Below are 27,377 nucleotides of genomic sequence, written 5' to 3'. Positions count from 1 at the left end.
CTCCCCTTGCTGCTCTGCCTTCCTGGCCCCCAGTCTGTTTCTAGAACAGGCCAAGAAGCTCCTTCCCCCAGCGGCCTTTGCACTGGTGTCCTTTTCACCTTTCTCACTTAGACGCCTTCCCAGGGAATCCTTTCCTGACAGCATAACTGAGGCAGGTTCTGGGCCCCACCCCAGACCCTCTCGGTCACACAGCCCTGTCTCGCCTCAGTTTTCTGAAAGCATCTGGTCGGCGCACTTGCTTCTTGTCTCTCCCCTGGCTGCCTGGAAGGCCAGGGCCACATCTGTTTCACTCACCCTGTCTCCCCACAGCCAAACACCACACCTGGCGGGCACTTAACAAATGCTGCCTGATGGCTGGATGGAATATTGAGGCAGCCTGAGATGTCCAGGCTCCCCCAACCCTGACAACATCCACATCAATTTAGGGCCAAATGTCATCGTGTTGAAAGAGACCAAAGTATCAATACGGTCTCCATCACCAAATTTAGCTTTTCCAAAGGACTCTCATTCCCGAGTAATTTGAGTGCCTTGGGTTCTCACGTTCTCCAGAGGAAATCTGAAATTCCCTGTAAGGCCTTCAAACTGGGAGTTAGGGCTTCTAGGAGTAAAAATCATCCAATTCTGTCCTGTGTCCAAGGGTTCTCTCCTCGTGAAAGACAGCACGGGAGACAAGTGATTGGCCACTAGGTGTCACCACACACAAAAGAACCAGAGTTCAGTACTGCCCGACTCCACTTGTCCCCAGCAGGCCCATCAAGTTCAAGCCCGCATTCTGATCATACTGTCACAAACCACACGCCAGTCCTGCGCCCCAGCGCAAGATCTATTCACTCACTCAGGGGCCTGGCTCTACCCAGGCAAGGACACGTATCTGGTCTTGCTGCGCATCCCAGGACCTAGGGTCCTGGCTTCACAGTGGGTGGGAACCCCTTCCTCGCCGTCCTTTCCTGACAAGCCAGGCTTCCTCCAACAGAAATGCGGACTCAGAAACAACAGGAGAGAGAGACAGACAGACAGAGAGATTTTGTGTGTGTGTGTGAATCATCTCACATGAGGTCTATTTTACAGAATTTTGCTCTGTCGAACGTTCCTATGCTCAGCACCCTGTAGAGACTGGTGTCATTCCATCATTCCCCGCCATTGTAGCCTCACTATTCCCGGTGACCTCCCACACTCACGCTGTGATTATTAGGGGGCACTCAGGCAGCCCAGCCATGGGCCTATGGTGTGGTCATTGGTTTCTGAAAGGCTCTTTGGGGCTGGGTTACTCCCACTTCAGCACACTTCCCTGGCAGACATGGTTTCTCAAACTGTGTTTTCTGGCTTTGGGGAAGACTCCTGTCATTTCTAAAAATTCTCGTCTTCTAGCATCCTTCAAGCTCTATCCTGAGCTGATTTCATCCTGCTGCCTGACGGTGGGCACACTGAGGGCTAGATCTGGGGTAGAACGTGGCCATGAGCACACACTCCCGCCTTCACACTCCAATCCTAATGGATGAGAACGTCATGACTGGGTTACATAATTCCGTCCTAAACAGAATCTACATCACAGGTGTCCATGTGAAGAAAATTAATAATTGAAGAGCATAAATCATAATCAACCCAAACAACACAGACATTTCAGTCACTGGTGTGCTACAGGCATATTAAAGTGTATTTGGGTTTGGTGCCTATCCAAGAAAACATGTATTAAATTTTCATCACAATTCTGACAAGCATCAGATCAACTTCGTTTGAGAATTGTTATTCTCTCCTGTAGGGATCAAGAACTGGTCTCCATTAAAATATGTTTCAGTCACATAAGTCCAAACTGGAACTAATTTAGACACACTAAGTATTCATTCAGTCCTCAGTTGTAAGAACCAAAAGTAACGATGCTTCTCAATTATGGTCTCCCCACCAGCCCCATAAACATCCCATCACCAAAATGGAGATGCTTCCATTCTAAATCCTAAGAAAACCTCTGTGATAACTGCCCAAGTCAGAGACAGACTGCTGCCTCTCTTAAGATATAACATTCTGGAAGCTAACTAGGGGAAGACATAAATGAGCCCCCAAATGGAAGATAACAGGCAACTATCAACTGTCCAAAGGAATGACAAGGGGAGAGGCCTGTGGCTATACATTATCTGTAGACATCCATGTGCTTTGCGAAAAGTGGGTGTGATTCCAGAAAGTCACATCAGATTGGGACAAATGCAACTAAGAGAAACCAAGGTACATACATTCACTGTAGACACACAGACGCACCCCCCCCCCCATTGGCTCTGAGCCTGCATCTTTGCTGAAAGACGCTTGGCTGGAAAAGGACAGTGAGGAAGGGGCTCCCAACCACTGGGAAGGATCGTACAAAGTGACAAATGTGGCCCGTGACCTGAGAGGCCACACTGCGTTCTCCGGGAGACATCTGAGGTCATATGTAAGATACCATGCTCCTGCCAGGCTCTGCAGGGACCTAATCTCTACTAGCACATGATCTCCAGCTTTGAAGCAGCTGATTTCACTCTAGAAGAATCGGGAGGCAGTGCAAGAGGGACCCGGAGAGCAGGACTGCTGAGTGTTACATGCAGCCATCAGACTTTCTGATAAACAGCTCCGAAAGCCAGCCTCCCTTCCAGAGGCACGAGTGGCCCTGAATACAAATAGCCACCTGCACTCATTTTTATTTATAAACTTGAGGCTAATGCTGTTTGAACACCCACATTTATATACATTGGAATATACATTTATAGCCAGGGTGGTCTTGCACCTGCTTGGAAAATACTGAGTAATCTCAGGCTGGGCTAGACAGCAGGGAGTCCTTTGGATGTATCACCCCTCTGCCCCATGGGTCCCAGCACTTGTCTTCTGTCCATTTTTTAAAAAATTGTGATATATTTTAAATGCTACATTAAAAAATGTACATTTACATTTGTACAATGTTTACATTGCACAAAAATCACAATGTCGATTGTACGATTCATAGAACTTATATAAAATACTAATTCAGAGACTGCACACATCTTAACAGACTAAAAGAAATCAGTAGTACCACAAAATTCGCTGTAGGAACCCACACGGCTGAAGAAATGAGCACTATTCGGGATGCTGGAGAAAGGAAATGAGATGAGCTAACTTCACAGTCGGCCCTGGAGCCTGTCCCCAAGGCCCCCTCCCCAACAGCGTTCTATGGCCACATTACCAGAAGTCCTTCCCCAGGGGCCCTTACCTGCTTCTGGAAATTAACTTCAGGCAAACAGGTGCTCAACTGTGACAGACGGGCTGTGGTCAGGGAGAAATAGGAAGGTGCGGCCCTGTGGAAACACAGACACGGGTCATGGGAGGAGCCAGGAGGGGCCCAAAGGCTGCCAGAGTGGAACCTGGAGCACACGCCCCATGCTGACAGATACAGGACTGCTGGCGGGAAGCTCATGGCAATCGGTCTGCCGCAGTCCAGAAATACCTGTGTGTCTGGCCAGCCCAGGGAACTCGCACCAACACCTCTGGGACGAGGTGCTGACTCAGCTATGCTTGCCTGTCATTTCCGGCCAAAGCAGGTCAAGCACACGCTCTCCTCCACCCCTTGGGTTAGTCACCAAATCCAACTGAAAGCTGTGCTCAGAGACGTTGAGGACCGGAGTGAATCACTCTGGGACAGCTGATGGGCAAGTCCTGCACCTGCATGAGAAGGCGTCCCACCCACCAAACAGGGCCTGACGAGACAGGCACAGGTACCGGGGTGTCCACCTCCTCTGTGCTGAGACGCGCATTGTGTTTGTTGTGTGCTAGGTGAACAGCTGTGGTTGTGTATGTAAACATTAACATACACACACACAAAACAGATACCGATAATTTACAACCTGCTAGCCTGGCCACATGTCTGCTTGCCCCAAACACACTCTTCCAGGAATCAGAGAACACTGTCTTCCTTTCTTTTGCCTCTCACATGCAACCTCACGGCTCAGGTCCTCTGCACGTTAACCTGGCAGGAGTATGATGGCAGACGGCTGGGAGGCACAGAGAGAAGTAGGCAGGGGCCCCACCCACCCAGGCAGCCTGGCCATCTTATCCACTGCTGTGCACAGACCTCGGGACACCTGGTTTAAAGGTGGATGCCTAGCTCTCAGCCCTGCGGTGAGGACAGAGGTCTGAGGAGAATACCTTGAGAAACCTGTTCTGAGGGAGGTGCAGGACCAAGGGGAGCTTGGAAACCCCTCTGTCTTCAGTGATTTCTACAAAGAAAGCTGCTTGCTCACCCCAGGGGCTGAGGAAAATGTGTTTTACAGGGAAACTGAGATTCCAAAAGCCTTTCCGACAGGTGGCCCTACGGCCGACTCCAACCTCTGGGTCTCTTTGTGTGTACCCCTTCCACCAGCGGATGGCCCTGGGATGGAAGAGCCGTCACCCACCACTGCCACCCACTCCACCCTCAGACTACCCCTACAGGAACAGACATTTATAGCAATTAATTGCTCTTTTATTCCTCTACATATCAAAGCACCAAAATGCCAAGGAACCCTGGGGGAACTTTCCACCAAGTCCTCACATTCCTTCAAAAAGAGATGAAAAGAGACAACGTTCTCCCACTTCTGAGGGGCTTTAATTTCTTCAACTACCACAACAGCCAATTAGCCTCCTACTGTCTACAGGGCTCGGATCCTTCCAAGAAGCAGAGAGGAACTTTGTATTCATGACCGTAAGAGAAGACTTCAAAGCGATGCTGTGGTGTTTCCGATGGGCCCCAGGGACTCATGGCCAACTGTGCTACTTGCCATTTATGATCAGGTCAATGTCACCAATTTTCAGAGGAGGAAACTGAGGCTCAAAGTCCCTGGGGGTAAGCATGCTTCAGGAGCTGGATTCTGTTCTTGGTTCTGCTCTGTCGCGCATTGGCCGTACAACCTGAGGTTGGTCACTGCCCTTCTGGGCCCTTCATTTCACCATCTGTAAAAAGGAAATCACGATCTGCCATATTTCCCTTGGTGGATACAAGACCAGGGCTGGCTTCAGGAGCGTGAGGCCTGGGAGCTGAGAAGGGCTCCATTCACGGTTTAATGCTCTGCTGTTGCCATCTTGAAATTAAAAAAAAATTTTTCTTTTTTTAAGATTGGCACCTGAGCTAACATCTGTTGCCAATCTTTTTTTTCCCCCTTTCTTCTTCTCCCCAAAGTCCCCCAGTACACAGCTGCATACTCCAACTGTGAGTTCCTCTGGTTGTGCTACATGGGACGCTGCCCCAGCATGGCCTCACGAGTGGTGCCATGTCTGCGCCCAGGATCCGAACCGGCGAAACCCTAGGTTGCCAAAGTGGAGCACGTGCACTTAACTACTCGGCCACAGGGAGGCCCCTGAAATTCTTTTTTTTTTTTTTTTGAGGAAGATTAGCCCTGAGCTAACATCTGCTGCCAATCCTCCTGTTTTTGCTGAGGAAGACTGGCCCTGAGCTAACATCCGTGCCCATCTTCCTCCACTTTATATGTGGGATGCCTACCACAGCATGGCTTGCCAAGCAGTGCCATATCTGCACCCGGGCTCCAAACCAGTGAGCCCTGGGCTGTTGAAGTGGAATGTGCGCACTTAACCACTGTGCCACGGGGACGGCCCCTGAAACTCTTAATAATTTTCGAATAAGGGCCCTGCGCTGGACCCCCCAAATTACGTAGGCAGTCTGGAATGAGAAAAAGGAGGTCTCAAGGTGCCTCTCAAAGTGCCAAGGGCCCCATAACCTTAAGCAGACACTGCATGGACTTAAGAAGGATATACTAGAACCTTTCTAGCTGTACACAGCCCCATGTCAGGCTTAGGAGTGGGAGATACAAAAGCAGGGCTATGACACTGAGCCTGCCTTTCAGGAGGTGAGCAAATGGCTGAGGAAACCACACTATACAAGGCAAATGGAAAACAACACAGCAATACGTGACAATGATCTGTCAGGTTAAGACACAAACACTTCCAGAATGCCAACCACATGTAATGTACCATGCCCAGCACCTCCCCCTGTGTAGCTCAGAGGCAGGAGGAAAAAGACCCAGGGCCTTGAGCCGGTGTAAGAAGCGGCAGAGTAAGAGGAAGCATTTGTCTTAAAGGATGACAGGAGTTTGCTGGCAGAGAAGCAGAAGGGCACTGCAGGCACAGGGAACAGACATTCTCTGAACAAACAACTACTGAGCATCTATTATATGCCAGGACCTGTGCTGGGCCTTGAGGATACACAGGTGAGCCAAACAGCCACGGTGTGCTTGTGACAAAGGGCTCCACTCAGCAGGGAACAGAGATGCTAATCAGGTCACATCCAGGTAAATGCATCCTCAGACACGCTGATAAATGACTCCAAGGGTAAATGCAAGGTGCCCTGAGACACACAGAGCAGGAAGTCTGACCAAGCCCTGGGGGAAGGCATCCCCAGGAAGAGACTTCTGAGCTGTTACCTGAAGGATGAGGAAACGCTGGGCGGGACCACTTCTTTGCTCAGGGGCACACTTGTGTAAAGGTCCTAAAGCAGGAAGAGATTGGGTCTTTGGAAAAACTGGAGAAGGAGGTGTGGCTGAGGCCTTGGGAACAAGGTGAACGGGCTCAAGGCGAGCCAGCGCAGGGCCAGGTGCGTCTCTAAGAGAGGTGAGGGCAGGTGTTCAACGCTGGGGAGTCACGGAGAGTCTGAGCTTTACAAGATCACTGTGGCTTTAGTGCGGAGAAGAGACTGGGGCAGAGCTGGAGGGGAGGTCTCCTCAGGACCAGGTGAGAGCCGGGCTTTTGTCAGGAGCGACGGAGAAGGGATGGTGAGGATGGGAGGGTGTGGGACACTTCGGCAGGTGGAACTGCAGGATGGGAGCAGTGTGAGAGCCTGGACTGCCACTGTGGCTGCAGGAAGGGGTGTGGGGAGGCCTGGCTTGAGCTCCCCAGTCTGTTGATGAAGGCCCCGAGGACACGCTGAACAGCTTGATGGGACTCCACAGGCCATGGAGAAGCCCGCAAGGGCTGGAAAGCAGAGTGGATTCATCCTTCAGACAGTCGGTACCACCGTGAATATGTGCTAAGTGTTCTGGAGGCAGAGTCAAAACGTGGTGACCGACCAGATCTGGGAACTATAGGGCACTTTTGGGAGCCACTGTGCATTGGGATGGGGTGTGGGGGGTGCACTTTGGGAATAAGGAGCAACATGAGTGAAGGTGAACAACTGGCATCCTGGCAATGCCACTTATCAGCCGTGTAGCCTCGGGGAACACATTCATTCATTCAATCAACAAATTTATTGAGCACCTATTATGTATGGGGATACATTACTGAAGAAACAGTCAAAAATCCCTATGCACATTCTCGTGAGAGGGGAGAACAGACAAAATAAAATAAACAAAAATTAATCAATGGGTACACAGTGTGATATGGAAGAGGTGATAGGTGCTATGATAAGAAACCAAGCCAAGTGAGGGGGAACAGGAGTGTGAGGTGGTCAGGTGGGCCTTCCTGAGCAAAGACATGAAGAGGTGAGGAGTGAGCCATGGGAAGCCTGGAGCAGAGCTGAACTGAGGCCCTGGAGTCCAGGAGTGTGGGGCGCTTGTTGGAGGAACAGCAAGAAAGGTCCCGGATGGGGCAGGAAGGAAGCAGCGAGGGAGGAGGGGGAGCAGGGGAATGGACCACCAGTGAGAACGCCGCTTTGGCCTGTCAGGAAGGGTAGCCACTGTGACGCTGCGATCAGAGGCATGGCTTGGTCTGACTTGGGTTTTAGCAGGGCCACCCTGACTCAGAAACAGAGAAGAGATTGAGGGGCGAGAGTGGAAGTGGGGGGACCAGTAAGGAGGCTGTGGTAGGAATCCGGGCAAAAGGGAGGCAGTGGCAGTGGGATGCAGAGTGGGCAGGACACCAGGAGGGCCAGCAGGCATGGTGTGGGGTGTGAGAGAAGGGGCGCATGATGGTGAGTCCCAGGTTTTGGGGCTGAGCAACTGAAAGTGGGTGTTCCTATCAACCAAGATGGGGGAGACACAAGCGAGCAGTTTGAGAAAGACGAGGAGCTGAATTTCAGACAGCATAGAGCCTTTCCCATCTCTAAGCCTCAGTTTCCTTACCTGTAGAATGGGGGTGACAATGGCACCTGCCTCAAGTGCTGGCTGTGAAGATTAACTGATATAACACATCAAGAAAGCACTAGGCATAGCGCCTGGCACACAGCAAGCACTCAGTAGATATTAGTTACTCTTACTAATGATAAGATCAGCAGGTGATAGACAATGTAAGTAAATTATACTTTTGCTCCAGGATGAGAGGTGGGAGTAAAATTAAACAATTAAGAATTCTCAGGTTTGGGCCAGCCTGGTGGTGCAGTGGTTAAGTTCGCATGTTCTGCTTCAGCTGCCCAGAGTTCGCCCGTTTGGATCCTGGGTGTGGACATGGCACCGCTTGGCAAGCCATGCTGGGGTAGGCATCCACATATAAAGTAGAGGAAGATGGGTATGGATGTTAGCTCAGGGCCAGTCTTCCTCAGCAAAAAGAGGAGGATTGGTGGCAGATGTTAGTTCAGGGCTAATCTTCCTCAAAAAAAAAAAAAAAGAAAGAAAGAATTCTCAGGTTTAAAATACCCTACCTTCCTTTTCTTCCTTCTTCCCTCCCAGTTCACCTATCAGCCCCAAACTGGCTCAAAGGAATGATAAGGGGTGAAGAGCTATGCGGCGGGGAGAACAAGACCTCACTTCCTGTTCCACATGCGGCCCCAAAACATCGGGGATGCTTTAAAGCAGGGTTTCTCAACCTTGACACTATTGACATCTTGGACCGGATGATCCTTTGCGGTGTGGGCTGTCCTGCACTGTAGGATGTTTAGCAGCATCCCTGGGCTCTACCCAGTAGATGCCAGTAGCACCTCCCCCTTGGTTGTGACAGCCAAGAATGTCTCCAGATGTTGCCATGTGTCCCCTGGGGGGCAAAGTCACCCGATTAATGCTGCTTTAAAGAAACAGCTGACACATAGTCTGGCTTACTATTGGCCAGGTGCTATTTGTAACCATTCACGTATATGAATCATTCAGTCTTCACAGCAAACATCCCTAAAAGGTTTTACGAATGAGGACATGGAAACACAGAGAGGTAAGGTGCTCAGCCAGCTAGTCCATCCTACTCTGTACTGGGGCAGGATTTGAACCCAGATTGTCCGGGCTCTTACCCCGATGCTATACTGCTCTCCAATATACAAGTAAATGGATAAAAGTGCGCTCAGAGCCAGGCAGAGGCAGGGAGGCCTGAGGCCTGATCTGCGGTCCCACACTGGGCAGCACCTCACGTCCTCCAGCAACATCAGAACTGGAGCACCAGGGAGAATTTCCACAAGCTCCACTCTCAGTAAGTAAACTGCAACCTCCTAGACGCTAGGGCCTCATGAGCAACCACCTTCATTAATAAATCCCGCCTCTCAGTCCAGAGCCAGGCTCGGCATTCTTGAACCACGATCCACCAGCAGGAGCAAGACAGGTCTAGTGACGGCTGTGCGAGCCAGGGAGTTTGCAAGACAGGCGCCATTCTTAGGGGATGAGCCTGGGATAAGGAATTTGTCCTGAGGTCACCAACCCAAATTCAAACCTGATTCAAAGCTCCTTCCTGCTCTGTGAAGCCAGGTGACATTGCAGAACAACAAGGATAATTGTTGTTGTTGCTAGAGCATTTTCTAAGGGCCAGGGACAACATCAGTCATGGTCAGCATATTGTCTCATTTGAATCCTCACAATAAGCCTGCAAAGTAGGAATTATTTCCACTTTATGATGAGACAACTGAGGCTCAGAGAAGGTAAGTAACCTGCTCAAGGCCACGGAGCTAATAAGTGACATAGCCTGGATTTGAAGTCGTGCTTTCTCTCCATCCTATTAGCTCCTCTGGCTCAGAAGCTGATAGAAGCATTAGACATTTTAACTAAAATTAAAATGAAAATCCTCTTTATAGGAAAAAAGAAAGCTAGAGACCCAAACTACTGTCAATCAGAAAGTAAGATAAGGCAGCGTAACAACTAAATACAGTGAATGGTCCTTGATGGGATCCGGGGAGGAGAGAGGGGAAGGAGTCAGGCCATTACTGGGCAATTAGAGAGAATCTAATAGGGAGATAACAGTATCCCATCCGTGTTGTATGTGTTGATTGTGATGATTATGTCATGGTTATGTCGGAAAACATCCTGGTTCTTAAAAGATACAGGCTGAAGTATTTGAGGGTGAAATGTCTCAATGCTTGCAACTTACTCTCAAATGGTTCAGGAAAAAAAGTGTGTGTGTGTCTACGTGTGTATGTGTGTGCATGCGCATGCACAGAGAGAGAGAATGCATGAGCAAATACAGCAAAATGTTAACATTGGTGAATCGAGGTGAAGGCTTAGTGGTGTTCACTGTACTATTACTCTTCTGTAGATTTGAAATAAAATTTAAAAGTTGAGAAAACATTAAAAAGTCACTGGGAAATGGGGATGGAGAGAGGCCTGCAGGTGCTCTCCAAAGGCCCCCCGACACGTGTGGAATTGTCTGTAACCCATCCTGATTGCCCCACATCAGCCAGCGCCGGCCCTCTTTGAGCGAGGAGCAGCTATGAAGCCAGAATACAGACAGGCCCTCCTCCTCTCTGGCCACAGGTCTGCTGGCACAGGAGTGATCCTGGAACTCTCAACAATTACCCTCTGAACACCCCCTACCTCAGAGCTGCCACACGCCCCTTCGAAGCAGTGCAGCACATTTTGTTCCAGGTATGAACCACTCGGATGAAGGCCCTTCAGTGAAGGTTCTCGCAGCATTAAAATCAAACCCACCTGACCTGATTCAAAACAGCCCAACAACCAGAGTGTGGCTGCTCTGCCCAGCTGTCCTGATGACCAAAGGACGGGCATCAACACAGAAAACTGCAGTGAGGCTGGGAAGGGGGCGCCTGGAAGCACCAGGAGGGCCTCGGGGGTGCATCCTCCTTTCTGTGGTGTGACTCCCCCTCAGAGCAAGCCCCGCAGGGCACTCTTGCACATGGCACCTGCAGGCATGTCACAGAAACCAAAGGGCTCCAGGACAGGCACAGACGTGCCCAGAGCCAGCTCCCTCAGGACCTGCACACTGGATAGGAAGCAAGAAGAAAGGGCTCCCTCCACTGAGATCCGTGCAGGGGCAGGTGGTCAGGTCAGCTGTCCACCGCATTCCCTGCACAGCGGTGGTTCTCAGTTGGTGGCATCTCGCAATGTCTGGAGACATTTTGGATTGTCATAACTGGGAGGATGCTACTGGGGCCAGGGGTGTTGCTAAACATCCTATGATACACAGAACAGACTCCACAACAAGGAGTCGTCTGGCTCCCATGTCCATAGCACCGAGGGTGAGGGTCGCCTCAGAGTTACCAGTTGCACCAGGCTCCTTCAACACCTCTGGGCCTTTGCATCTGCTGTTCCTTCAGCCTAGAATTCCCTTCTCTCCTTACTGTTCACTGTTCTATTGTTACCTTCTCTCTTGAAGCCTGTGTTTGCACACCCGCCCAAATGTCCCCCACTCACAGCACTGCCCCGACACTGCACCTGGGTGTCTGTGTGATGTTCCCACCTCCAAACTGGAAGCTCTCAGAGGGCAGGCCCCAGGGTGGCTGTAGGGCCCTCATAGGCCCCAGGAAGCCTTATTCTCAGAGACATATTAAAATGGACCCACATCTCTCATTAAGTAGAATTCTCATAGAACTCATAAGCATAGAGAGAGGTGATATAGTTTTTTCACGACTCCAATATTTTTGTGGACCCTCAAAAAGCTCGTAGGTCATAGGCTCTGTGCTGAAGAATCTGGATGGATAAAGCAGCGCTGCCTGTCACATCTGGTGCTCCATAAAGGGTTAAGTGAATGAACAGGTTTGAGGAGCCTGTGTTAGATTCATTTGGGAACCACGAAGGAAGCCCCCAGCCCCAGAATGTCCTCCCCTCAGGGAATCTAAGACAAGGAATGGAAGGAGTCTGAATGTATACATTATATAATGTTGATGTAACTGGATTGGTATAAGGCATCTATTTAGAACTTCTGGTTAAAAAAATTTATCCTGTGATTTTGGCCTGATTGGTTACCCAGATCTCGCTGTCTCTTCAAGTCCCAAAAGGGGTGAAACCCACCTTTTCACAGCTAAGAAAGAGTACCTGGCAGGCCTGCTCTGCCAGCCTCTTGCGGTTCAGGAACAATGCAAACAGGAAGGGAACGTGGAGCCGGAGGAAGTTTCCCCGGCTGCATGGGGACACTCCCCATCCTGGGCTGTTGTCAGCTCTGTAGTTCTGACCACGGGACATGCAGGTGGTGGTTTTATCTCCACCGGGTAGGGGAACAAGGACAGAAGGAAAGAAAGGCATCTTTTGACCTAATTTAAAAAAGAGATTATTTTTCCTTCCAGAGAACAGCTGGAACCCTGAAACCCAGCCAAGCCAGAGCCTGAGACCTGAAATCAGGAACCAGCCCCTACAGAATCCCGCTCCGGATCTTCCTCTGATTCAGTCTAACTCGTGACCTTCGGCCTCTGGCAGGTTGCAGGGGTGTGGGTGATGCAGACTCCAGAGCCCTTGACTATTTATAAGTGGATGTAAAGGCTGGAACTCTCAGCTGTCAAGTGGGTGCAAGCACCCCCCGACTCCTGGTCTCCCAGGCTGGACGACCTTCACCTGAGCACCCGGCACTGTCAAGAGCCCACCTGAGCAAGCTGGTGGCAGAAGGACCCTTCTTCTCTCCTGTGACTTAGATCAACATCTGAGATGCCTCCAGCAGGCTGACGACGCCCCTACCCCCACCAATGGAAAACTCAACTTGCATTGCTAGTCAGTTTTCTTAGGAACAGAACTGAAGTCAACTTCAGGCTGGAAGGACCAGTTCCAAGCCTAATAATCCCAGGGAAGGAGCCTGGCCAGGAGGTTCCACAGACCTTGGGTCACCTCCAGAGAAGGAGGCCAGAATGGAAATTTCAACCCATGGAAGCTCCATCAACCCCACTGCCACAGCTATGTCAACTCTTGCAGGGTCACCATTTAAAATTTTAATTAAATTGGGAAATTTAAAAGTTGTTTTTAAAGAGAAAGGGGGAAAACTGACACAGTGCTATTTATTTTTCAGGAGCTGCACAAGGTCCCTTCACTCAGAGCCATATGGATATGTTCATGCCACCCTCACTCTTGCAGGGACAAGCCTTGCTCTCAGAGGCAGGCCCAAGCAGGGCCCGGCCCAGCCCTCCCAGTGCCCAGCAGAGGTTGGCCTGCTCAAGAATCACCTCCCTCTCCAGCTCTTCTCCCTTTGCCCCACTCTCCCTCCATCCCTTCCTCATCAGAGTCTCCTATAACTGGTTTGAATAAATAAGTGTTCTGAACATGGTTCACTGCATCCCTTCAGAATCCTAGGACCAGGAAGGCCTACAGCTTCCTGTTAGAGAATTAAGTCGTTAAAGCAAGTGGGTCACCTGCAGGGTGAGGGCTCAGTTCCTCAGTTGTACCCCTACAGGTGGCAGGCTGGCAGCCTCTCGGCCTCCAGAGCCAGTCCCCTCCTCATTGCCCAGCTCTGGGGATGTCTATCCTCAGGATCTAGCTGAGAGGCTCTGGGCGTGGGCTCCTTGGTGAAACTTCTTTCTCTAGACTCTCTCTTTTTTTGTGTGTGAGGAAGATTGGCCCTGAGCTAACACCCGTTGCCAATCTTCCTTTTTTTTTTCACTTGAGGGAGATTGTCCCTGAGCTAACATCTGTGCCAATCTCTCTCTATTTTGTATGTGTGGGACACCTCCACAGCATGGCTTCATGAACGGTGTGTAGGTCTGCGCCCGGGATCTGAACCTGCAAACCCTGGGCCACCGAAGCAGAGAGTGCAAACTTAACCACTATGCCACCAGGCAGGGCCTTCCTCTAAACTCTGAAGAAGTTTTAGGGTTACTGCCTCCTCTTTCCTATAGGCTTCTGGCATACAGGTATGTGCTAATTTGCAAAAAATATAGGTATGTTTGTTTACCTTGAAAACACATCCATACCACTGCTACAAACTGCAAAGATTCATCACAGGACACATCACATAAGCCACATTCTTTCTTTCTTTGGATAACTGCTTCTGCCCTATGACACAGGCGGTGCCCTCCCCTCTCCTTTCTCTCCAGCTACCTCTAACAAAAAATAATCCAAGGAAGGAAGAAATCTCCCCCTAAGAGGCTGCTGAAGATTCGGTTTCCTTGCTTCCTCAATGTTTAACAAACTGATAATCAAAATCAAAAATATGTTAAACAAAGACAACTCCAGAATCTACATGCGTTTATTCTATTAACTCGCTGGGTGAATCAGCACGAAGACAAGAACTCCTGATGGGTCACAGAACTTGTCCACCCTGAAGGCAAGGACCGTGGTGGCTGGAGGTAAGGTGAGGGATGATCAGAGAAAATATACACACTCTGAGGAAACAGGGAAACACAGAACCTAAGACAGCAGGAATCTACCCACAGTCACCCAGAGAGTTTGCTCAGGGCCGGGGCCACCCTGGAAAAGCCCAGAAGAGTGGATAGAAATGGAGTGGAGGCCACAGGAGCCCATGTGAGGGCTCTAAGAAAGAAACTGTCCCCATTCCCAATGGGTGTAGGCATAAACACCCAGACTAGGCACACCCAGATAATCCAGTTCAGGAGCCAAATCCCCATCATTGTTTGTAACGACATCTCCCATTCCCAAAGCCACGAAACCATTAGTCACCAAGCCACGGAAAGGGAGCAGAAGCTCCTGGCAAAACTGGCCCGTTAGCGCTCCCCTGGCAAAAAGACTCCTGATTTTACAGGCCAGCTATTCACCCAAGACTGTCACATTTCATAAAATGAAACCCAGGAGTCTTTTACAAGCCCACAGCCACAGAATGCAAGCAGACTGACCTCTCGCAAAAACTCTCAGCTGAGAGGAAAAAGCTTATATCCAGGTTCTCTGAGAGGGAGGTTAATTACACTACATATTAGTTTGATGATACTGCTGAGCATTAAGACTTTGTTTAAATCTCAGAGAACTAAACTTCCTTGCATATTTACTTGGAGCACGTAACAAAACTAAACAAAAATACAGGCTCCAATGCACACCAGTTCTTACCTGCTTCTAGAAAAGTTATGGAAGTCTGCCAGAAAGATACTTGGTCATAAAAACTTCCAAGTCCAAAAAGGAATAACTCATCCAAAAAAATAAGTTTCTAAGGGAAAGGGAAACAGATGACTGCACGCTGTAACGGAAGGGGAAAGAAACCAGAAATCCAGGACAAAACCCAGGAGGGCCAGGCAAAGCCAAGGGGACCGCAACCAAAATAAATTCCAGATGCAACAAAGTTAGGTTTTTTTCTCCTCACCTTTTTATTTTGAAAAATTTCAAAGCCTCAGAAAACCTGACAGAATAGTACAAGGAACATCCCAATATCTGGCCCCTAGAGTCACAATTGGTACTATTTTGCCACATTTGTCTCCAGCTTCTCCATGTTATGGGTGTAAGGGGGTTTGTATGCTGCTTTTTTTCCTGAGCCATTTGAAAGTAAGCTGCAGATATCACGATCCTTTGCTAAATGTCTCACCACGTTTCCTCGGAGGCCATTCTCCTACATAATCACCACACTATTCTCACCCGAGGAAGTCAATGTTGACACAGCAGTGTACTCTGAGGTATAGCCCATATCCAAATTTACGCAACCCTCTGTCCCTCACTTTGGCCTTTACTGGTTTTTAACCCAGGATCCAATCGAGGATCTTAACTGCCTTTGGTTCCCGTGCTCCTCTGCCTCCTATGCCTAGAATGGTTCACCAGCTCTCCTTTGTTTACCACGACATCAACAATTATAGAGTCCAGGACCAATGTCCTTAGCATGTGCCACGATCTGGAATTTTCCAGTTGTTCCTTAGAATTAGAGGAGTTAAACATTTTGGCAAGAAACACTGACATTGTCAACGTCCCCCTGGAGGCACACAATGCCAGTTCACGCCATTTCCAGTGATGCCAGGTTTGAATCCTTGGTTATGGAGCAAAGTCTTCAATGTATAAAATAGAGAGTCAGTATATCAGAAGAAAACACAGGAAAACAGTAGGAGAAGAAAATAATATGAAACAAAACCTAGAAGTTAGAAAAGATTTAAAAGTCTGATTATATAAAAATCAAAACTCTCTGCAAGGAAAAAACAATATAATCAATAGAACAATGACAAGTTGTGGAAATATGTGTAACATATATCACAGCCATAGGACAAACTTCTCTAATATATAAAGAAAATCTGTAGATCAATAAGAAAAAGACTGCCAACCCAAGAAAGAAATGGGTAAACAATATAATAGATTGTTCATAAATGGCTCTTAAAGATATGAAATGATGTTCTATTTCCTCATAAGGAAAATGCACATTAAAATTATAACAATACACCACTTCTCACCTATCAGATTAGCAATAATCAAAAAGTTTGATGACTTCTGCCAAGGTATGGGGGAAACAGGTTTTCTCACACAATTTTAGTGGGCACATAAAATGCTACTATCTCCACAGAGGGCAATTTGGCAGTACTAAAAATTTAAACAAATGTACCCATTGCTTCAGCGATTCCACCTGTAGGAATTTATCCTATAGATACACTTACACAAATGCACAAAAATATATGTAGAAGAATATTCTTTGTTAAAGTAATAAAAGACAGAAAACTTAAATGCTCACCAATAGGGGACTGGTTTAAAAAAAGTTAAAATATGACCAACTAAAAGAATGCCATGGGGGCTGGCCCCATGGCCGAGTGGTTAAGTTTGCGCCCTCTGCTTCGGTGGCCCAGGGTTTCGCCAGTTCGAATCCTGGGCACGCACATGGCACCACTCATCAAGCCATGCTGAGGTGGCATCTCACATGCCACAACTAGAAGGACGTGCAACTAAAATACACAACTATGTACTGGGGGGCTTTTGGAGAAAAAGGAAAAATAAAAAGTAAAATCTTTCAAAGAATGCCATGGAACCATTAAAATGAGTGAGGTAGTTCTAAATGACCTTAGACAAGTAATTTAACCTCTCTGTGCCTCAGTTTACTCATCTGCAAACTGCAGACAGTCTCCTATTGGTGAGCATTTAAGTTTTCTGTCTTTTATTACTTTAACAAGGAATATTCTTCCACACATATTTCCGTGCATTTGTGGAAGTGTTTCTATAGGATAAATTTATCTACAGGATAAATTGCTCTAGCAATTCAGCAGAAGTAACAGTACTTAGTTCATAGGGTTGTTGTGAGGAGTAAATGACTTAACAGAAACAGTTTCAATAATACCCAGCACCCAGGAAGTGCTCAAGAAGTATTAGCCCAGTAACGAGGATGGTGATATGGAGGTATGGAATGAGTTCCAGTATTTATTGTGAGGTGAAAAAAGTAAGGTGCAGAACACTGTGTATTACAATGTGAAAAAACAATAGTGCATGTCAGGCACATGTGTGGTCACATGTGTGCATCATGCACCTGTACGTGTGTAGAATGTCTCTGGTTAAAGGCGCACAAGATGTTGGCTAACAGTGGTCTCTTTTGGGGCTGAGAATGCAGGGAGGGAGGAAGACTTGGTTTTCACCACCGCCTTTGAATTCTGTACTATGAATAAATTACCTACCCCCCGAAAAAGAAGAATATATGTTCAAAGGAAGTGGAATGGAGTCAGAAGATGAGAATAAAAGAAAGATCTTTCTCTGGGTGGTCCAGCCAGTCCAGTGCAGTGTCTGAGGTTAAGCCTTCAAACTCCGCCATTGTCGCTCACAGGCCTAAGAAACCTTCTCTTCCTAGGAGATGGGAAGTGAGGGCCGGCAGCCAACGCCTAGAGCAAGTGTGAGGTGATGGGCACATGCTGCCTCCCAGGTGGCAGAGGCAGCTTCACCCCAGGAGGGAGGAAGGACTCTGCACTTGTTCCCGGCAACTCTGCTCCACTGTGTCCCACCATGAGCTCCGGAAGGCTGCTCAGTGCGGCAAGGCAGAGCCAGACCCTGGAGGGAGCCCCCACAGCCAGCCTGCATGCCTGTAAGCCCCACCATGTCCTCCTAAAAATCGCCGGCACCCCATCTTCCCGCAACTCCAGCAATCAGCTGGAGGAACGCCATGTGCCCATGAGGCCACGGGGCAGTGCCAACAGCGGAGACGGACACGGGGGCGGAGGGTACCCCGTGCCTCAGTCGGGAAGCCAAGTGTGGAGCAGTCAGGAACAGCGCTCCTGTCAGGAACAGGTCTGAGATCACAGCCCAGCCAGAGCCGACCTGGACAGTTTCCCCACCACCTTTTGCTCTCTCCTTTGTAACTAGGATTGGATCATTCAGGAACTCAGAACCACCTCTCCACCAGCTTAAAATCCCCAAATCATCTTGGCAGTGCTCACAGCTTCACATATTTAAATTAATCCCCCTCTTCCCCTACACAAGAGAAACATAAAATTACAAATGGAAAATCATTCAAATGTCCTCTACCTAGAGAGAATAGGAGAAATTGAGAGAGTCCAAATCACATTTTAGCTTATATTCCTACAGCAGAAAACCATTCTTCGAGGACGAATTCTTCAGGATGGTCTGTCGGAAGCCAAGGCTGCCTGGGGCAGGAGGCTGCGAGGCCTCGGTCTGGGCAGTGAGGTCAAGGCTAACCCTTCTCCTTGGAAACTGGGTCTCTGGTTTGCCTGGTGACTTAGCAGGAAGAACAAGGGTGGAGCCCACATTGTGAGAGGTGTTTGAATCCACAGGGACCCTGATCCCTCCAGGAAGCCCCGCCTGCAGAATCCAGGACTGCGGAATGACAAGGCGGTAACTTCATCTATGTCGGGGTTGTTATTCAGTTCAGGGACTCGGACCACAGGATTCCAGCAGCAGGAAACATGTGGGCTGGATACTCAGGAGATACTCAGGCCTGAAAAGACCTTAATTGGAGCTGGTCTCCAAAAGCCTCCCACCCAGCTCTCCCCGTGGGAGAGGATATGGAAGTGGGTCACGTTCTCCCAGCTGAACTGGCGTCACTGTGGGCTCCAACCACACTTGAGGAAGCCCAGAGGCACTGAGTGACCTGGTCTTCTTGCAGAGCCAGCTATTTCCTCCTGATCAGATGCAGAGTGATTCTTGTGCTCCCAGACTGAAGGGGCAGCTGATTAGCCAGGAAGGCTATACACAGTGACATGTCAGGGGCTGAGTGAAAGGAACATCACCCAGGAGGACACCATGCTGTCCTGGCACCCTCCTCACACTCCGAGTGCAGGCGGACGCCTCTGCCAGCCCTTCGCCCTCTCCACCCCAGCCCTGGCTGGAGGGAGAGAGGAAGAACACTGCGTGCTTTCACAGGAACTGCTGAGCCTCCCTGACCTCGCTCTTTGAAGGGATCCAGAGGCAGGTGCTGGGCAGACTTGGCAAAGAAAGAACCCTCTCCCACCCCACACTGCAAATATTGATCCTAAATGGGGGCTCGAGGACACAGGTGTCTACAGGCATCAGTTCCTTCAGGAACCCTGCAGGCATGCCGGTGAGCACCGAGCAGCTAGCCCCACAGCCCACCTGCCTCCATATGTCTGCTTTCCAAAGTTGGCAGAGGGAGACCTGCCAGGCAGGGAGAGAATTCTGGAGAGACAATCTGTGGCAGTCATTTCATCAGAAAGGCATGGGATTGGTGGCATAACTTGAAAAAATTTTGCAAAGAGTCCACCGTGATCATTCTTCCCGGAATTGAACCCAAGTAACAAAGGGTTAAGGCTTTGTGGAAACAGAGCTCTTACTAAGTTCTTACTAACCATGGCTGCCAAGGTGCTAACTGTTTCTAAAGATGCCCACACCAAGTGCAGCTTTTGTTAAGTGTGACACGGAAGGGCTCTAATCTATTAACTCTTCCCGTGCTCTTCTGGGAAGCCAAACACAGCCCTCCAGCTTAATGCCCACCCAGGGCAGGTACACTGAATACAATTACACCCACCCGGTTACATCCTGACTCTTCTCCCTGAGAGTTCACAACACTCAGCAACACGTTCTTTCTTTATTCACACGACTCCAACTAGATCATAAGCCACTTGGCCGAGACTATAAGGAAGAACTATTTTTACCCTGCTCACTACAGTATTCCCTGCCCACCATGGGGCCCAGATCATTATAAAAGCTCAGTAAATATTTATTAATTGAATCAATGAATCATTAGAAGGAAGGAGGCATGGAAGGAAGGATGAATGGAAAATAGCCATCACTTCTTGGTATCTGTGTTCCTGGCTTATACTTAAAAGACATTACAGCCAGGATTAGAAACCAAGCCCTTTAAGGCCCTTCTGAGGCCCTGCCATCAGAGGTCCTCTTCATGCTATGATGCACAGTATACACACCTGCTTACAGAAGCTTACACAGTACAACACGGCCATGGAAAACGGAGAGGCATCCATGAGCCTTGCTCCTCAAGAAACTTCAAAAGCTGGAAAACGAAGTTTTGGTCCAGCTATGCCCACCAGTGAAGGACACCTCTCCCTCTGTGGACTGTTGTCTTCCCTTTTTAACAAGGCCTCGTGGAGGATCAGAGCATAATAGGTCTTTAACAACCGAGTATAACAGCAGTTGGTGCTCAGCACCCTTTCATAAAAGAAGTTCAAAAGCACTTTGGCTCTAACATCATAATGCCCCCGGGAGCTATGATGGCACAAGTATCATTATCCCCATTTATAGTTGGGGAAAGTAAGGCAAAGGGAGGGTAATTAGCCTGCCCAAGGTGGGATGAGACAGGGAAAGGGCGTAGGATTCAAACTCTGCAGCAGCCAGTGAACTGACTTTGGCCACCCTAACAATATCGCCCACACTGGGCTTAAGGGAGATTCCTTTCTTCTCTATTGTTTCTGCTGAGAAGCAGTGCCTAATATGGTGCTCAGAGCTGTGCTTGGGAGCCATACTGCCTGGGTTTCAATCCTGACACTGTTTTGGATATGCCTGATTTCAAACAAGTTACTTAACTTTTCCAGGCCTCAACTTCTTAACATGTAAAATGGCAATAATGGTACATATCTCAGAAACGACGGTGAGGATTAAATGAGACGATATATGTAAAATGCCATTATCATTCATTTTCTCGTTTTCTAAATGAGCGCATATCACTCTCATGATTAAAAAAAAAAAACACAATTACATGAGAAAAGGGTTGCATCCACTTCGGGTTTAGTTTTTACAAGGCTACAGATGACATATGACTAACAGGGACCTTGGATTCCGCCAGCGAAATGCCCCAGGACCTTGAAAGTGACTTGCAACACAAAAGTTCTATTTGATTTCCCCTAACTTGTCTTGCCCTGTCGAGTTAGCTGAGCAAGTGGCATCATGGCCACTAAGTGCCAAGGGGATGCCTAAGTGAGGATTTGAGAAGCCAGCCAACTGCACCCAGTCTGAAGAGGCCAGCTCTGGATTCCTGGAGAGCTGAACCCCTGGGTTTGAAATGCCCTTTCTCTGAGTGCTCTGCTGAGCCTCCCAACTCTGCTCAGCTCAGACCAAAGAGAGCCAATGCTTTCTAGGTGCCACCGTGTTCCTGATCACACAGGAGGTGTTCAGAGGTGACGGTGTGGCCTGACTCTCTATAGAGAGCTTGGTAATAACTCAGCAGGAGAGTGGAAGACAAGTAAGGGTGGAGTGGGAGAGAAGCTGCCCAGTCAATCCTGGCATACTCCCAACAAGGACACTGTGACATATATGTGTGTGGGCGTCCTTGACGCACATATGAAGAACAGCAGAACTCCAAGGTTACTTCAGAGTCACTGCCAAGATTTAATACACACAGAGAGGAGCAGAGAACATAGGACATGCCACTGTACAGGACAAGATGCTAAGAGCTGGCAACGCTTATTCATTCAAGAAACATTTACTGATTACCGACATACTCAGGGGGAAAAGAAGGCTCAATGGAATCTACAGGACACACAGACACACACGCCTGGACCTTCGTTAATTTAGCTGATGGCTCCCACGTCTCCTGGGTACCCAGGACAGAGAAATGAGGAACCTAATGGGAAGAGGTCAACACTGCTGGCCTCCAAAAGCCTTCCCAGGACAAGGAGAGCCCACTTACCGCTCTTCCCAGCATCCTGCTCTTTCTCCTCGGAGGGACCCCCAGGAAAAGCTCCGTGCAGTGACTTCCCACTGTTTAGAGTTGAAGAGTAAAATCCAAACTCCTCACTGTGGCCACAGAGCCAGCCCCTGCCACCTGTTTGCTCACCTCACCCCGGCCCCACTGAGCTTATTGCCCTTGCTCCTGCTGTCTTCCCCGCCCATCATCCAGGTCTCCCTTCAGAAGTTACCTCCTCAGAGCTAGCCAAAGCTATCACCCTAACCCTCATCCCAGTCAGTCTCCACCTCATTGCCCTGTTTTATTCTCTGTATTCCTTCACCATCCTATGTTATTTCCTTCACTTGTTTACTGTCTGTCTCTCCCACTAAAATATAAACTTGATTAGACCATGCATCTTGGCGATTTTGTTCTTGGCTATATTCCCAGCACCTACAACAGTGCCTGGCACGGAGTAGGTGCTTAATAAGTCATTCAGTTTAACAAAATATTTATTGTGTGCCTACAAAGTTTAGGCACTGGACTATAACATGAGACCAAAAAAAAAAGAGACAAAATCTCTGCCCTCAAAGAGCTTAAACACTGGTGAGCAATAAGAAGCAGATAAATAAATAACAATGAAATAACAGCTACTACTTCAACCAAGCACGTACTAAGTGCTCAGTGCTCTTCTAAGCATCTGATAGGTATTACTTAATTTAATCCTCCCAAGAACTGAGGCATGGAGAGGTTAAGTTACTTGCTGAAGGTCACGCAGCTCCTAATGGCAGAACTCAGATCCAAACCCAAATAGTCTCGGTACAAAGTCCATGCTCTGATTAAGAGCTACGCTTCATATTTGCTGAGTGTTGAATAACTCCTCGGTCAGCACCCTCAGCAGCTGTTCCCTGGAGGCAGGGCTGGAGAGAGTGCAGACCCATCAAGGAAGGGCTGCCCTGCTCTGTGAGCTCAGGGAGACAGACTGCCAGGTTTACCACTGTGCTGCACCCTGGATGAGGAATCTGCAAGGAAGCGTGGGCTGATGAAAAGACAGGGACAGGACTCCTGAGTTCTAGTTTTAGGTGCTGTGAGATACCCAGGCAAGTCAACCAATATTTGATGAGTTTACTTTTTGCGCAGGACACTGATCTAGATGCTGTGAGGGATGCAAAGATGAATCGATCCAACGGACACTCTGGCCTCAGAAAGCTTAGAGTCATGCACATACACATGGAGCTGAAATAAAGGTAGATTGTGGCAGGTGCCATAAGAAAATGTACAAACTGCTATGGGATTTCAAAAGAGTTACTCAGCCTTTAGGGGCCACAGGTGCCCAACCATAAAAGGGGGGCTGGCCCACATAGCCCCCAAGATCCTCTAGCTCTGATATGTTCTGACAGCACAGATTTGCAGCAGCACGGCAATCAAGTTTTATTCCGGTTAATGGTACAAGTTCACGGCCACTGAGTTGTGCTCCCACCTACCATGAGAACAGCCCCAATTTCTTTGGGCAACATCTTCCAGCAGAGGCAGGGCAATCACGCAGCCAAGGTGGGAATGAAGCCCAGGGTATTCTGCCTCCTCCACTTCTAACTGGTTTTTAAACCCACGAACCCTCTTCCATGAAGGAGGGGGGTGACCCTTCTGTGAGCACGTTGTCATAACATGGAGACTGCTCCCTATTCACTCCTTCATGTCTGTATCCTAGAGACTAGCACAGCACCCGGCTTACTGAACAAGGTTTGCGAGCTAAGCCTGAGCATAGGCAGGTCTAGAAATTCTGTGCTAGAGATACAAATCTCAGCCGGTGTTCCCCGAAGTTTTGCTTTACAGCTCTCAGCCTCCCTCAGGGGGAGCAGAGTGATTCCACCTCTTCACTTGAACTGCTACCACTTTGGTACCCCAAGCCACCATCATCTCTTGCCTGGCAGCTGCAACAGTCTGTCTACCAACTGGTATCCCTGCTTCTACCTTTGCTCCTTATAATCCAGTCTCTATACAGCAGCCAGAATGGTCTTTTAAAACATAAATCAGATCTTATCACCTCTTGGCTTAAAATCCTCCAATGGCTTCTAACTGCACTTGGAATAAATCAAAACTGGTTCTTCCCACCTTTATAACACTTACCACTACTGAACTTATTTTGTTTGCTTATTTGTTTACTCCCTCCCCTTTAGCACGTCAGCTCCAGGAGGACAGGGACTATGTCTGTCTTCACCACTGAACCCCGATGCATGGAATGGTGCCTGCCACATAGTAAGCTCCCTTCATTGAACAGATAAATCTCCGTCCCATACAGGCAACTTGTATTTACAAGGGCCACTAACCCCACCAGGAAACCATGAATGACACACTGACATTTAACAGCCGCCACCTTTATTTATGATTCAAAGTCCTGCTTTAAATCAGAGGAAACTTGGTATCTCTGGGCACTTTAAGTGAGATCAGTATCACTTAGGGGCTAAAGCCAGGAACTAGAGCCCAGTGGTTGCAGCAGGGAGCTAAAAGCAAAGGCACTTGAGGACAGAACCTCAGGACAAACTCTGACTTGCCTCCAGGTCCCTTACCGACACACCTTGTGCCTCAATTTACCCAGTGGACGGCCAGGCACACTTCCCTAAGTTCTGTGAGTGACAGAAGACAAAATAATTAATAGTTATAGCATACTTAGATCCTCAGATAGGAGGTGCTGCAAGCCACACATCTCATTATTCATAAAACTCTTGATTTGCTGCCAACACAGGCCTCCTCGGCCTTCCCAGGGGCTAGCCTGACAGCAGGTACTGCTCAGACAAGTTCTGCATATAAGAAGTGGGAGGGAGGCATGTGGGGCCTAACAGAGGCTGAGTGTCCAGACCTATGTGTCTCAGTTACCAGGTTCAAGAAAAAGTAAAGTGGCTGGGGTGTAGGTGATGAAAAGGAGGTGAGAAGTGTGGTTTTGGGCTCTGAGCAGTTAATTTTGCAGGCTCACGTATACACGCCGGCCATACAGGTGAGACACGTGCCTACAATGTGTACCTTCCAGGACACTCACAGGGACAGGTGGAATGGGGAGAAGACAGTCCAATCAAACTAGAGGGAGGGAGGGCGGCTCAGTGGCCAGACCATAGCAGCATTTAGTTTGGGGAAATATGGAGGGGCACTATACAGAGGGTCAGGATGCTCAGAGTCGGCGCAGCTGAAGGAAAAAACAACAGGGCACAGGACCTGGAGTGCTGACAGACGGTGACAACCACGTCGACGTGGTGGGGTGAGCTACAGAGTGGGTGGCCCGGACACCTGTGGACGCGACTCCTGGGCGAAGGTGAGGACGGCTGGAGGGTGGTCTGCGACGGGGCCAGGGACGGCGAGTAGCGGGAGGCAGCAGCGGCCAGGCGGGGCGAGGAGGCCCGGCTCAGACCATGGCGCCCCGCCGGGGAACCGGCCGGTGGTCCAAGCATGGTCGGGGGCGCCCTCTGCGGCCCCTCCCCAGGAGACAAAGGGCCGGCGACTCCCCCGAGCCCCGGTGCGGCGCGGGCCCGGGCTCTGCGGGCGCAGGCCGGCCTCGGCGCTTACCTGGGCCGCCCGACCCGGCCGGGCCGGCGGGGCTGCGGGTCCGTGCGCGGCGCGCGGCGGCCTGTTCCGGGGCGCGCTCAGCCCGAGCAGCCGCGGCGGCGGCGGCGGCGGCAGCAGCAGCAGCAGCAGCAGCAGCAGCAGCGGGAGCGGCCGCCTCAGCCTCCGCCTCCCGCTCCGTGAGTCACCGCGGCGGGGAGGGAGGGAGGCGCCAGGCCGCCGAAGGAGGGACCGGCGGAGGGGGCGGCATCTGGCTCCGCACAGGCGGCGGAGGCGCGGCCACGGCAACGCCCCGGAGTAGGGGGGCTGTGGAGGGCAGGGCGCCGGGGCGGGGCTCGAGGGCGGGGCGGGGCCCGGGGCGCGCGGGGACTCTCATTGGTTAAATCGGCCCACGGGGCGGGGCAGCCAGCTGCCTGGAGGGTGCTGCGGATGGTGCGGGGTCGCTCATTGGGCACTTCGGGAGGGGGCGTGGCCACTGGTCGGGGGCGGGGCCACAGGGTGGGCGGGTGGAACAGGGTTGCAGGCAGTGGCCGAGCCGATCTCAGAGCGAAGGGGTGGAGCGGGGCCAGGGGCGGGGGCTCGGAGGAGGAGGCGGCCTGAGGGCGGAGCCCGGGTTAAGGATGGAGCTGGCGCTGCGGTAAAGCGACTCTGCCTGTCCCTAGCTGCTCCACGAGCACAGTGATCCCGTAAAAATAATGGCCTCTCCCACACATGGGTCTGTGTTTAAAGACGGAAGCGGCCAGACGGGGCGGAATCCTTGGTGAGGCCAGTTTACCCAGGACTTCTGAAAAAATCTGAAATGGACAAGGTTGCAAAACATTTAGAGGCGTGGTCTTCCTGCATGGTGGAGCTGGGAACATTGCTACCTTTGAAGCAGTTAGGCCAGCTCTTGAATTGAGGGCCTGTCTAACCTGGGATCCAGGGGGCCCAGGGATGGGCCTCCGTGGGTCCGTTAAACTTAGAATATCGTGCGTATTGGTAGTGAGATTTTTCTGGGGAGAAAGGGTCCAAGATTAAAATGTTTCTATAGAAAATGTGACTATCTGCTATCAGGCTCGGTCTGGAGAGAGTACAGGGAGAAACAGCCTATTTCAGACAAATTGCGAATTGCTTTGAACACTCACCTTCCCTTTTAAAGAGACGCGGATCTTTAAGTGTGGTCTGATCTTCAACATTTTAACCGTTACATAGTGTGACTCTAACCACAGCCTAGAAGCCCTCCTGCCCTATTTTCTGCAATGTCTTTTCACCCCTCTTCTGTCCCATCCTCTTTCACTCGCCCTACATTTCTTGCCCTTCCCTATGCAAGAAGGATAGGAGCTATTTGTTTTTTACTTTACTGTTTTTATATTCTGTAATGTCCATATTATTCTTTAATAACTGTATATGTTACAATTGAGGAATATTTTAATTTCATCAAAATTCAGGAGATTATGAACTCCTAAAGGCCAGAAATAGGTCTTAATCATGTCTGGATCCCCATTAATGTCCAGACTACCATGCCCACAGCAAGAGCTCAACCAATATTTGCCAATACAGTGTACCAGCTGGTCCTGCAAGTTTCCCAGAGCACACTAATGCAAAAAACTTACACGTTCGAATTATTTTTATGTAAATATTTATGTTTAAACAAATGAATTAAAAATTGAACAAGTTGCTTGGTATTCAAGACAATGTATAAATTATATTTAAAAAAAGATATATGCTTAAGGATGAAGGTAGGAAAGGAATGCATTACATGAAAATGTGTCAGTGTGAAATAATGGATGCTTTTCCTTTTTTCAAAAATATATTGTTTTTATAGCTCAAAATTACAATAAGTTCATCAGCACACTCAGTCCCTCAACTATCCTATCAGC

General features: G+C 49.4%; 1 protein-coding gene across 8 annotated transcripts in view; it reads right to left on the bottom strand.

Moving 5' to 3' along the window:
- Positions 1-25,822, bottom strand: part of CTNNBIP1 (catenin beta interacting protein 1) — a 48,855-nt gene extending 23,033 nt beyond the window's left edge. For 2 of the 8 annotated variants that reach the window (XM_070511150.1, XM_070511146.1), the window contains exon 1: positions 25,522-25,793. The gene's annotated coding sequence lies outside the window, so the exon portion shown is untranslated. Of the gene's footprint in view, positions 1-3,208; positions 3,294-4,751; positions 4,924-25,521 lie in introns of those variants that run through there. The other 6 variants (XM_070511149.1, XR_011503653.1, XM_070511148.1 and 3 more) reach the window with 6 other exon arrangements.
- Positions 25,823-27,377: the final 1,555 nt, after the last annotated feature.

This window comes from Equus asinus, chromosome 5 (genome assembly GCF_041296235.1).
Source record: "Equus asinus isolate D_3611 breed Donkey chromosome 5, EquAss-T2T_v2, whole genome shotgun sequence".
Lineage (NCBI taxonomy): Eukaryota > Metazoa > Chordata > Mammalia > Perissodactyla > Equidae > Equus > Equus asinus.
This window is presented reverse-complemented; position numbering and strand designations above follow the sequence as displayed.